Source organism: Taudactylus pleione, unplaced genomic scaffold, assembly GCF_031769625.1.
Source record: "Taudactylus pleione unplaced genomic scaffold, aTauple2 ptg001552l, whole genome shotgun sequence".
NCBI classification, from domain to species: domain Eukaryota; kingdom Metazoa; phylum Chordata; class Amphibia; order Anura; family Myobatrachidae; genus Taudactylus; species Taudactylus pleione.
Genome location: NW_028285949.1, coordinates 51388 through 64252, shown reverse-complemented (window position 1 = coordinate 64252; position 12865 = coordinate 51388).

The window sequence follows — 12865 nt, the reverse complement described above, 5'->3', positions numbered from 1 at the left end:
TGTGTTGCACCAGTTCTTTCTTGTATGCTTGCTATTCTCTCCCTGTATACCTGAATGTGTCATCGTACATCTCGGTGATATTATCTATTAATTTAGCAAGTTCCTGAATATATCTAAAATTTAATGTACCCCGAGCGATCCTGGTGGGATCCAATGCGACTAAAACTTGAAAGCCAGTTGTCTCACTAATTAACTGAGTGGCTTTATGCACGACACCAGGTATCATATTTTGTTTGCCTCTGTTTTCATATTGCGTGTGAAGATATGGTGATGGTGTGTTTTTATGTATACCAAGCATTTCAACATGTGTGAGGGTCATAACTTCTGGGACTACTCTTCCCAGGTAACACAAACATTCGGAACTCGAGGAGAGCCACTTATACATTTTTCTTCCACATATAAAATATACATTATCAGGGAGAACATAAGGAATGGTATGCATCATTATCATTAAGCACATTTCCCTTGCAAACAATCCTATTTCTGGGTCTTCCATCTGGTACATGCAAGTCTCTGGCTGTATTATTTTAGCACAATAACCATCTGGCACCTTACCAATAATTTCTTCGGTGTATACCGGTACCTAAAATGTCTCCCACTAGATTTAATTGAGCGTAACAGATCATGGTTTATGGACTCATTATCAGCTCTTTGTGAGAAGGTCATCGTCTGATTATTCCCTGTCACTTCCCAACTCCCAGGTTTATTGGGGTTGGTTATGTTTAAACACAAAAGTGATCTATCTACTTGGAATTGATAGAGTTTGAAATGAGGTGGTTTGGATGAGAGCAATTTTCCATCCAATGTTTTCCCTTTTAGTAATTCTAAAATTTCCGTGATATTCAGCGGAAATGGCGCACCAACCCTATATTATGCTGTCCCTGTGGCACATGTGAACACACCCAGCAATCAGTTTGATTTAACACTTTGCCTACCATGCTATGATAATCCTCTAAAGGATACCCACCCCAGTATGGGTTATATTTAGGCTGGCACCATTGGATACAGTTCTCATCAACTAGGGACCCACAAAGCTCACAAATACAGGAATCTTCAGACGATAAACCTCCACACTGTCCCCGAGTATCTGGAATAACAGCTCTCTTAACAATAACAATACTAAGATTGGTCAGACACTCCCCTGATTGGCATTGCACTCCTTTTGACTCCACTCCATCAGCACTGCCATCAACTCCCCTCTCCACAATCGGTCCCTCTTCACAGAAACCGGACATTCCCGAACCGACCAGGATGGTGAACACTCTAAAAGAGAACATGAAAATGAACACAGCAGGCCCGTCCATTGCCACAAGACCTGCAGATTTTTTTTAGTTCAGGTATCTCACTACGACCTTTTCAATCCTCCCAGAACAAGTTCGCGAGCGACAGGTCCACGCTATCAGCCTTGTCTCCGACTTGTTTCTCCACCGGTTGATTGACCTTTTTGCAGTGAGTGGAATGGACCCAGGTATCTCTCTCAGCCACCTTCAAAGATGTAGTACTTGTCAGCAGCACCTGGTATGGACCTTCCCACCGATCAGTCAAACAACCTGAACGCAAGAAATTTCTGATCATAACATATTCTCCTGGTTCAACATCATGACAGTTAGTTTCAGGCATATCATTGGACAACAATTTCAGTTTCTGCTGCTGTTGTTTTAACTGCTTACTCATTGATATAAGATACTTTACAGTTACCTCGTTGTTACCCTTCAAGTCTTCTTGTGGACTTATAATCAAATGAGGTTGTCTACTGAACAGAATTTCAAATGGGGACAGATTTAGAGGAGGTCTAGGAGTGGTCCTTATACTATGTAGGACCAAAGGTAATGCTTCTGGCCATCCTAGTCCAGTCTCTGCCATGATTTTACTCAACTTATTTTTAATAGTCCCGTTCATCCTCTCCACCTTGGCACTGGCTTGCGGTCGGTAGGGGGTGTGAAGTCGGCTATTAATACCCATCAGCTTACACATATTTTGAAAAACGTCGCCCGTGAAATGAGTACCCCTATCACTCTCAATGATTTTAGGGATACCGTATCTGCATACAAATTCCTGAACTATTTTCTTGGCAGTAAACGCAGCAGTATTAGTGGCCGCTGGGTAGGCCTCAACCCAATTAGAAAATACATCAGTGCACACTAAAACATACTTAAGATTCCTGCATGGTGGTAATTGGATGAAATCAATTTGTATCACCTGGAAAGGTCCATCAGTCGGTGGAATGTGGGACGGTTCGGTAGGGATCGCTTTCCCTATGTTCTTTCTCAAGCAGGTCAGACAGGACATTGCTATCTTTTCTGCTTGTGAAGAAAAACCTGGTGCGCACCAGTATGCTCTCACCAACTTGCACATACCTTGCTTTCCCAGATGAGTCAGACCGTGTGCTGCCTCAGCCAGGCTGGGGTAATATGCCTTGGGGGCTACTGGCTTACCTTGTCCGTCCCTCCAGAGCCCGGAGGATTCTTGCCCACATCCCTTGGACTTCCAAATGGACTTTCCTGAATTGAACACAAATTTTGCATCTCAATTAATTTCAGCATATCAATTGTTTGGAAAGACATAATTTTTTCAGTGGGAGAAATTTTTTTTATCCCTGCTGCCCATTTTGCAGCTTCATCGGCTCTGTTGTTGCCCAGTGACACCGGATCATCCTCACATGTATGGGCTTTACACTTGATTACTGCCACCGCTTTGGGCAGTTGGATTGCTTCTAAAAGATGTTTTATGTGTCGGGAATGTGCAAATGGTGTGCCTGCTGCTGTCATAAAATTTCTCAGATGCCATAGAGCCCCGAAATCGTGCACCACCCCGAACGCGTACCTCGAGTCAGTGTAAATGTTAGCAGATTTGCCTGCTGCCAGTTCACACGCTCTAGTTAGTGCTACTAACTCTGCCACCTGGGCTGAGTGAGGAGGACCAAGAGGTTTAGCTTCTATGATGTCTGTGTCATTTACAACAGCATAACCTGTACATAATTCACCTGTGTCTGTTTGTCTATGACAACTCCCAGTGTAGTCACATCTACGTTCTCTAAAGGTGTGTCGTGTATATCAGATCTAGCAGTAAAGGTCTGATTCAGATATTCCATACAATCGTGTGTATCATTATGTCCGCTGAACTCACCCCCCGCTAGCAACTCGTCTCCTTCCACCCTTTGTACATCATGTAGTACATATGGTAAATACGTTGCTGGATTCAGCGTGCTGCAACGTTTAACAGTGATGTTTGCAGGTGCGATTAGAGCTAGTTCCCATTTGGTAAACCTAGCCGAAGAGACGTGTCTGGTTTGCGCAGAATTCAGCAGAGCAGATACAGCGTGGGGAGTGTATACAATCATATCATGACCCAATACTATGTCCTCACTTTTACTCACCAATAGAGCGGTAGCTGCTACACTTCTCAAACAGGTGGGGAGTGATCTCGCCACAGTGTCCAATTGGCCACTGTAGTATGCTACGGGCCTACTGGCATCACCATGTTTTTGTGTAAGGACACCTGCAGCACAACCATCGGCTTCCGTACAATACAAATCAAAAGGTTTTTCATAATCAGGTATTCCCAATGCAGGTGCTTTTGTCAGACTATACTTAAGATTAAGGAAAGCCTGCTCTGATTCCTCTGTGTGTATGACACGATCGGGCTTTGAGGAAGAGACTAAGGACCTCATTCAGAGTCGGTCGAAGCGGCCGCACGGTCGTACGGGAAAAGGGTCCGGATATGTAAATGATTCCCTCGCAAGTTGCATCCCTAAATTCGGATCGGTAGCTGGCCGACCAAGGGGAGGAAGCGACCGGAATTAAAAAAAATACGCCCCCTTCTCGTACGCATTACACGTCATCTCCGGGCATATAAGGATTAATCGAGAACCATCGGAACTGGTCGTAGAGCTTAAGGTTGACTATACCCTCTCTTAAGCTCTACGATCATGTCAGTGTAAAAACCTCCCATGTCACATGTGCCATGACGCTACTTTGTTAATTATGCACTCCCATAAACTGTATGCACTCCCATAAAATGCTGTTCTCATAATTAGGCATGCCTGCATCCGGATCTCCACTCCCCCGTTTTCAAGCACCTTCCCCTGTTACCACCCACAAACGCCTCAATCTGTCACTCAAACTACCGACCTGGCTGTGTTCAAGGAGAGAGAAATTTCTGATCGTAGCGGCTAGTTTGTGCACGCGCATTGCGAACTTTACGCATGCGCAGTATAGCGAACATCGGTGGCATACGACCGTGCGGCTGCTTCGATCGACTCTGAATGAGGTCCTAAGTCCTGTAATGGCAAGGCCAAAATAGAAAAACCTGGGATCCACATTCTGCAGTATCCACACATTCCCAAGAAGGTACAAATTTGCTGTTGGTTCTGCGGCAGTGTCATGTTCTGTATGGCCTGGATTCTGTCGTTTGTGAGATGTCGTAACCCCTGAGTTAGGCAGTGTCCCAAATATTTAACCCTGGACTGGCATGGCTGTAGTTTTTCCTTTTCAAACTTGTGTCCTGTTTGCGAGAGATGAAGCAGCAAAAGTTTAGTATCATTTAAACATGACATAAACGAATCAGAACATATCAATAAATCGCCCACATATTGTATTAGAACAGATCCATAGCAGGTTGAAAAGATTGTAAACAGTCGTGTAAGGCCTGGGAAAAGATGCTGGGGCTGTCTATGAAACCTTGGGGAAATCGTGTCCATGTGTATTGTACACCCCTGTATGTAAAGGCGAATAGGTACTGACAGTCAGGATGAAGAGGCACAGAGAAGAAAGCAGAACAGAGGTCAATGACATGGAAATGGGTTGCATTTGGTGGGATCTGCATCAGGATGACAGCTGGATTTGGCACTACGGGGAATTGGCTCTCTACGACCTTATTAACACCTCTAAGGTCTTGTACCAGCCTATAACCCCTCCCACCACTCTTTTTCACCAGAAAGATGGGACTGTTGGCTACACTAGCTGTACAGACTAAAATTCCCTGTTGCAATAATCGTTCAATTATTGGAAAAACCCCTAATTCTACCTCCTGTTTTAGTGGGTACTGGGGATATTTTTGGAGCTTGCCTACCGCTTTTTAAATTTACCATTACGGGGCTTACGTTTGCCATTAATCCAGTGTCCTGTCCAACCTTAGACCAAAGGGAACCTGGAATTTGGGACAACATTTGATCTATCTGGGATGGATTTTCATTTAAACTGGTAGAGTGATACATTATCCTTTGGGGAGTGTCCAACATATCCCGCACCTCGTGCGCAACTCTCTCAGAGATATCTAAAAATACACCATCAGGGGTGCAATATATAACACATCCCATCTTACATAACAAGTCTCTACCCAGCAGGTTAGTAGGAGCCGCAGCAGCCAAAAGAAAAGAATGTCTGGTATGCAACGGCCCAATAGTAACCTCTGTGGACTTTGTTAAAGGATAATGTTCCACTTTACCTGTTACACCCATTGTTGGTACTGTCTCGTTGGTCACCTGTAAATTAATGGGAGATTTTATCACTGACTTGGTCGCCCCTGTGTCTATAAGAAAAGGATATTCAGTACCAGCTACATCAACCATCATGGCCGGTTCTTCCCTAGTACTTCCCGTTAACCTGACTATCTGTGGACTACAGGTATGACCTGACCCTAGCGTTGGCTACCATTCTCCAATTAAGCATTAACGGCCACAATTGGAGCTGGTGCCTGCTGGATATTTGCTGTTCTCTGTGCATATCCCTTATGGGGATATCCAGGTACTCTCTGGCTTGGGGGTCCTACCCTTTTTACTCTGCAGTTTCTAATTAAATGTCCTGGCTGGTTACAATTAAAACATATTCGTGGATCGGATGAAGGTTGTTGTGAGGCTTGAGCAGGGGGAAAAGGTGGTGGGTATGGGTAGGGATATGGAGGATAAGGGCATTGTGGGGGATATGAAGTTTGTGAGTAGTGTGGGACCTGTGGTTGTGTAGGGTTAGTAGAATAGAGCTGTGTTTGCTGTTGTGTAAGATCAGTGAGGGCATATGTAGATGCAAGTGTGTCTGTTGGCTGTGATGTTACCGTCATTCCTTCCAGAGCTTGAATACTGACAGCCATTAGTTTTTCGCTCTGGGTCTCTCTCTTCTTTGAGATGTTCTTATCATGTTCTATGTCAGATTCTATGAGTGTATCTATTGTGACTCCCTTCCAGCCAGGTTGTGAGGTCTGAACCCGAGTCTTTAAGTTTTCTTTCAGACCGTCCATGAGTACCGTGACTATCATTCCCCTGTGGTGAGTGCTATCTGTAATATCTTCTATCCCAGTGTACTGGGTGATAGCCTGCAGAGCCCGGTCGCAATACTCTTCTGCAGATTCACTCTCCTTTTGCTTTATGGTGAATTTTTTTTTCCAGTTAACTACTACCGGAAAATATATACCCATTTGAGTTACAATGCGGGAAATGTTACCTTGGTTTACTTGGTCTGTTAAGGGAACGTCACCATCCAATACACAATCCGTGATAAATTTTGTCACGTCGGTATTGCGTGGTAGACAGGCCCTTAACACTACACGCCAATCTTTATTAGTTGACTCATGAGAACTACCCAAATTCCTCAAAAATCTTTGACATTTGGCTAGTTCCTTTTTGGGATCGGGGAAATAATTTATGATGGAATTTAGTTCTGCTCTTGTCCAAGGACAATGCATTACCACTTCCCTCGTGGGCACTAGGCCGTTCGCATCTGCATTTCCATTCGGAACAGTTATTGTCCGTATGGGATGCAGACCGGTAGCGCTGCTACCTTTGACCTTGTTACCTGGCTGGGGGTTTAATCTGTTGCTGCTACGTATGGTATTAACAACTTCCTCTACGGGTGTAGAGGGTGTTAGCACTTCCCTTGCTGTTACCGATGGAGATGGTGGCACCACTCGTGATTGTCGTGGCGTAGCATCTATCATTTGTACAGCATGGGAAATGGCAGACATTACAATAGGCTCATCATCAACATTATGAACATTTTCTTTATAGTTGCTTAAGAGAGGGTACAAATTGCTTGTTACATTTTTATGGGTATTTTTGATAACTGTACTTGCACCTCCATCCACATAAGGTGGGGGTGGTGCGTATGAACTGCTGGCAATACCTTCCGCAAATCTACCTTGCTGCATGTGCGTGCCATTTTACGGATCGCCCGCATTGCAATTCAGCGTCGCGGATGTATTCTCTGGTAATGCGCTCGCAACGCTAGTTTGCGTCACTTGCGCATTTTTAAGCCACGCATCCCCTTCATGTTGCCACAACTTTAAACATTCATAATATTTGACCCTTTTCTCTCGGGAGCGCATCAGACTGATGTGATCCCGGACATTATCTAATACATCTTTATCAAAACTACCAATTCTGGGAAACGGTCTAACACTCTTCATCGTCATTTTAAACCATACATCACAATACCTTATTGCATAAGTACCGTACTTAGTATGCATAATACGACGGGCCGATCCAAGTGGCGCTTCCATTAGCAGCACATCATTGTCTAACATCTCTATTGTTTGCGTGGCTCCCATTCCGAGACAACTCCTACGTTTTTCAATAAAGATTTAAACTGGTGAAAGACAGTCAAGATACTTTCAATTACCTGTGGACGATTTAAACGGCCGCGCCCACACACCTGTGGAGATTTGAAGAAGGCAGCTCCACACACCCGGATAAGATTTAAGAAGGCTACTTCCACACCTATGGAAGTTTAAGTTGGCTACTACCACACACCTCTCTATAACAAAGACAACATGTACACCTGCTACTGTGTATAGAACGGTAAGCTGCTTACCGAGCGGCTAGCACTTAGCCCTTAAAGGTCATACGGTACCTCTAACTTTAGGGAACAAGTTACCCCTACCAACAAATACTCACTGTTCACACTTTTTTCCTGCGCAGAAAAATACACGTTAACCCAGATATTGATAGCAATTGAAAAAGAATGTAAACCTCAACGACTTTGTTTAAACACGTGGCAGCACAACCGGAAGTACGTATACGCTATTGTGCGACCAGTCGCATACACAATAATGCGACTACCACACAACCGTATGAGAACCTTTAGCTGCGTACACAAAAGTGCGTCTTTGCTGTGCGCAAAACTGCGACTCAGCCGCGTGTTCAATACTGCGGCACCCCTTTAAATGTTAGGTTCTATCAACAAATAGAACAAAGGAAAACAAACTTTTTCCTCTCTTGTCCCTGGATTCTAGTCAGCGTCCCCGGCTCACACGAAAACGGGTAGCGATTTCTCAGCACCGAGTGGTTGCAGGTAAACCCTGCATGTGGCCACTCCACCCTTTGGTGAGATATCAATAACCATATGTGCCATGTGAGTAGGTACGTGACTTCACTACGAGCCCCCAACTAACGATACTGCTTTAGAACCTCTATACACTCCTGCCTATACTTTCTGATATCCTGCCTATAAACCTCTAAGGGTGACGCTATTTTGCGTACACAGTCATACAGTAAATAAAGACTCCAGACCTAGAACTTGTGGTTCCAAAGCACAAAGTATTATTCCAGTAAAAGTACAGTCAGTTACACGCTATGATCTAAGTACAATTTAGCGCAAAGGAATTATACAGACCCAAGTACAGTTATACATACGCAGCGCTCTGTACCAGATGTAGGCATCAGCAAGAAACCCCCATCAATCAGCACGAAGACCAGCAACCCAGGGTCAGAGCACACATATTTATACCCCCCCAGAAATAGACAACACAATAGAGAAGTTTGTTGCTAATATCATTGGTCCTAAAGGAGAGGGCATATGTTACAAGGCATCTAACAGGTTGGTTCAAATAGACACAGTTCAGCCTCTAACAACTGGTGGTCTCTGGTTTCCCGCCTCATGCAAATCCTAACAGTTGGTCATATAATTTACATTTTGTTGCTTCAAGTCTCTACGGTCCATAAGTTGAGAATACCTGTTGCGATCTCTACATCAATGTTACCGCAATACTGTTGAGAGAGTGCGCATCAGTACAATACCAAACATGGCTTACTTATCACGTATAAAACCTTAGTTACCAAATAATCTTCATTTCACAGCAATTATAATAAATGTGCATACTTGAATCTTATACCTTAAAGCTTACGGAACCTTGTATGTGAATATGTAATGTGTGAATATGCGAGGTTTGATGTAATGATGCTAGTTAACTTAGGGCAGATGCGTGTGCATGAAGCTAATATTCAGCGTTTTCATACAGGATCTTATGCATTCGCTAATGTGCGACTAGTTAACAGCGCAATTGTGCGTATTAAAGTGTGTATTAGAAATGGTGAAAGCTGCAATCGCATGATGCTAATAGTAATAACGCCACATGTACTTAAATGTGAGTTTATCTAAAATGGCGCTTGGGCGGCCATTCGCAAAATGGCTTGTTGCGATTTCATTTCCAAAATGGCGTCTTGCGGCCAGTCACAAGATGGCGTCGCTGCGATTCAATTTTAAACTGATCTTGTCTCGGCCAATTATCCAGCTTCGACACAGGGGTGGCCACGCCCTGTGCCGGCTTGGTTTATAGCGCCTCAGAAAATGGGGGCATGGCCTACTTATCATAAGCAACGCCCCCTAAGTGACGTTATATGGGGGTGTGCCCAAATGGAACACCTCCCGTGTAACGTCAGGCCCAGCACTCCGTCACCCTCTCCCGGCACTGAATGGATGCTGCGAGCAGCATCAGTGATGGATTGCCATGATCCCGCAATGCTGCAACCCGACATCGCAGGATCGCAGAAATCCAATATGTGGATTTTGTCGATTTGACGATCGCGATCAAAAAATGATCGCAATTGTCAAATCGCCAACATTTAACATGACAAATGTCTGCGATCCGGCAACGGATCACAGAACATCGATGGTGGGAGGTCAGCGTTTCCAGGTGGCATCGCCCGATGTATGGGCACCTTTAATCTCCCATATGTGTCAGTCCCCCTCTCTTTAGCTACTGGCCTTTTGTATGACCGGCAGCTGCAGGGTCTGCTTCTGTTCCCGGATCACCTGCTTTTCACTGGCTCCTGGCAGCCTGTGGTGACAACCCCCAGTCTCCTCTCCCCGGACACCATGGCCACCAATAAATGAAAGGGTATTTTCCCGGGGAAAGGGGTTGCTAGCCGGAGGACAAATTCTCCCCTGGGGCTGCACATGCTCAGAAAGTATGGGGAAAGCTGAGGTCAGCCAGAGTTTACTATAGCTTAGCTATGAGGTCTAATAGGGCTGCATTTCATTTGTATTGTATTTATATAAAAAAAAATGCTGGTGCTATAGAGGCCTGTTACCATACATACCCTAACAGTTGGGGTGACCCCATAACTATAGGGGTACCACAGCCGCTACATACTCTACGGGTTTATTCAAATGCCGCTACATACTCTACGGGTTTATTCAAATGCCGCTACATACTCTACGGGTTTATTCAGATGCCGCTACATACTCTACGGGTTTATTCAAATGCTGCTACATACTCTGTGGGTTTAATCAAATGCCGCTACATACTCTACGGGTTTATTCAGATGCCGCTACATACTCTACGGGTTTATTCAGATGCCGCTACATACTCTACGGGTTTATTCAGATGCCGCTACATACTCTGCGGGTTTATTCAGATGCCGCTACATACTCTGCGGGTTTATTCAGATGCCGCTACATAATCTGTGGGTTTATTCAAATGCCGCTACATACTCTGCGGGTTTATTCAAATGCCGCTACATACTCTGCGGGTTTATTCAAATGCCGCTACATACTCTGCGGGTTTATTCAAATGCCGCTACATATTCCCTGCTGTACATCCGTGCGGCCGAAATATGCAATGACTGAGACGCCAGCATCCGTGCAGTAAGCCTCTTATTGTTCACCTCAAACTATTCCTCCAATGTCCAAGGTACTTTTTAGGTGAAATTAAGACTGTAATCCATGTGAGGTCACGACTTGCAGAACTCATGTTTTATTCATACATACATGGCTCTCAGGTCACACTTAGATATTAATATTTATGTCCTGCTCAGATTCCCCTCTCCCTGATCATTAGCACACTATCTTCAAACTAACTTTCATGTCTCTCCAAGGTTCAGTTTTATATTTATTCATTGGTCCTACAGCTTTTATGTTTTCATTGAACACGGTAGTAACTTCATAGCTCTTGGGTGGAAAGTACTGTGCAAAATCATTTAGACTGTAGGCCTGATTTAGAGTTGTACACCTTTGCACAGCAGCTATGTCTTTGGACGCAGCTGCTATGCAAAAATATGCTAATGCCTGCAGGAGGCATCTGAAGGGTAAAGACGCCTGCTGCCGGCATGTCAGATCCTCCTCCTCCTCCCGAAGATGCAAGATCGGATCAACATACCTACCATCAGGGCCGGACTGGGACTAAAGAGAGGCCCTGGCATTTCAAGAGCACACAGGGCCATCTCGCGCCAGCATCTGGCTCCAGGCAAAGACTCCTCCCCTTACTATTCATGACCCCTCCCACTTCTTAGTCTATGCTCATACAAATATAATTAATATTAGAACAACATACAATCAGTGGCGTAACAAGGGTATTTAGAGCCCAGGGCAAATTTAAAAATGGAGACCCCCCTATGTGCGCGTCAAAAAAATGGACGTGGTCACTTAAAAATGGAGAGTGTCAACATGACACACACCCCTTTCTCGTCACTCTGAACATGCCTTTCCATATGCACCTTAACTAGTGTTCACTCTAGCTCCGGCGGCAGGCAGGGCGCTGGAGCTAGAGAGGGCACTTCTGTGCGGCGCGCACGCCCGAAAAGGGGGCTTGGTCATTGAAAAGGGGGCATGTCTATAAGACGCGTCCCCTTTTCATCACTCTTGGGGGCATGCCCGACACTTACGGACACGCCGGGCAGCCCCCTTATATAGTGCCTCACATGCGCCAAGCGTCTAGTCTTCGGCGGTGACTGGGTCACCGCACATCTCTCAACCCGCGAGACACTGCGACCCGCGGGTGAAGACGGCATCCGCAGGCTGTGAGGGCAGGGCGCTTTTTGCCCTCCTTCTGGAGGGCAGTGTGCATTTTGCCCTCCAGAAGGAGGGCAGGGCGTCGCGTCCCGCTAAAACAGCCTAGCGGGAACGCTACTTAACCCCAGTAGTGCCCCTTATACAGTACCCCCAGTATGCAATGTCCCCAGTTGTGGTCCTTCTTATGCAGGCCCCTCGTAGTGCCCCTTTTACAGTACCCCCAGTAGTGGTCCCCTTTATGCAGCCCCCCATTAGTTCCCCTTATACTGTACCCCCAGTATGCAATGCCCCCAGGAGTGGTCCCCTTTATGCTGCCCCCCATTAGTTCCCCTTATACAGTGCCCCAGTAGTGGTCCCCCTTATGCAGTGCCCCTTATATAGTACCCCCAGTAGTAGTCCCCCCCAATGCAGCGCCCCCAGTAGTGGTACCCCCTATGCAGTGCCCTTTATATAGTGTCCCCAGTAGTAATCCCCCCCATGCAGTGCCCCCAATAGTGGTCCCCCTTATGCAGGCCCCCAGTAATGATCCCCCCTATCCTGTGCCCCTTATACAGTGCCCCCAAGTGTGGTCCCTCCTATGCAGTGCCCCCAGTAGTGGTCCCCCTTATGCAGGCCCCCAGTAGTGGTCCCCTTTTCAGTGCCCCCAATATTGGTCCCCCCAGTGCAGTGCCCCTTGTAGTGAGCCCCTTATATTGTGCCCCCAGTAGAAGCCCCCCAGTAGTAGTCTCCAGTAGAGGCCCCCCTCCTGATGCAGTGACCCAGCAGTAGTTCCCCCCCCCAGTAGAGGTCCCCCCCGAGTAGTGGTCCCCAGTAGAAGTCCCCCTCCCCAGTAGTGCCCCCTGTAGTGGTGCCCCACCCGATGCAGTGCA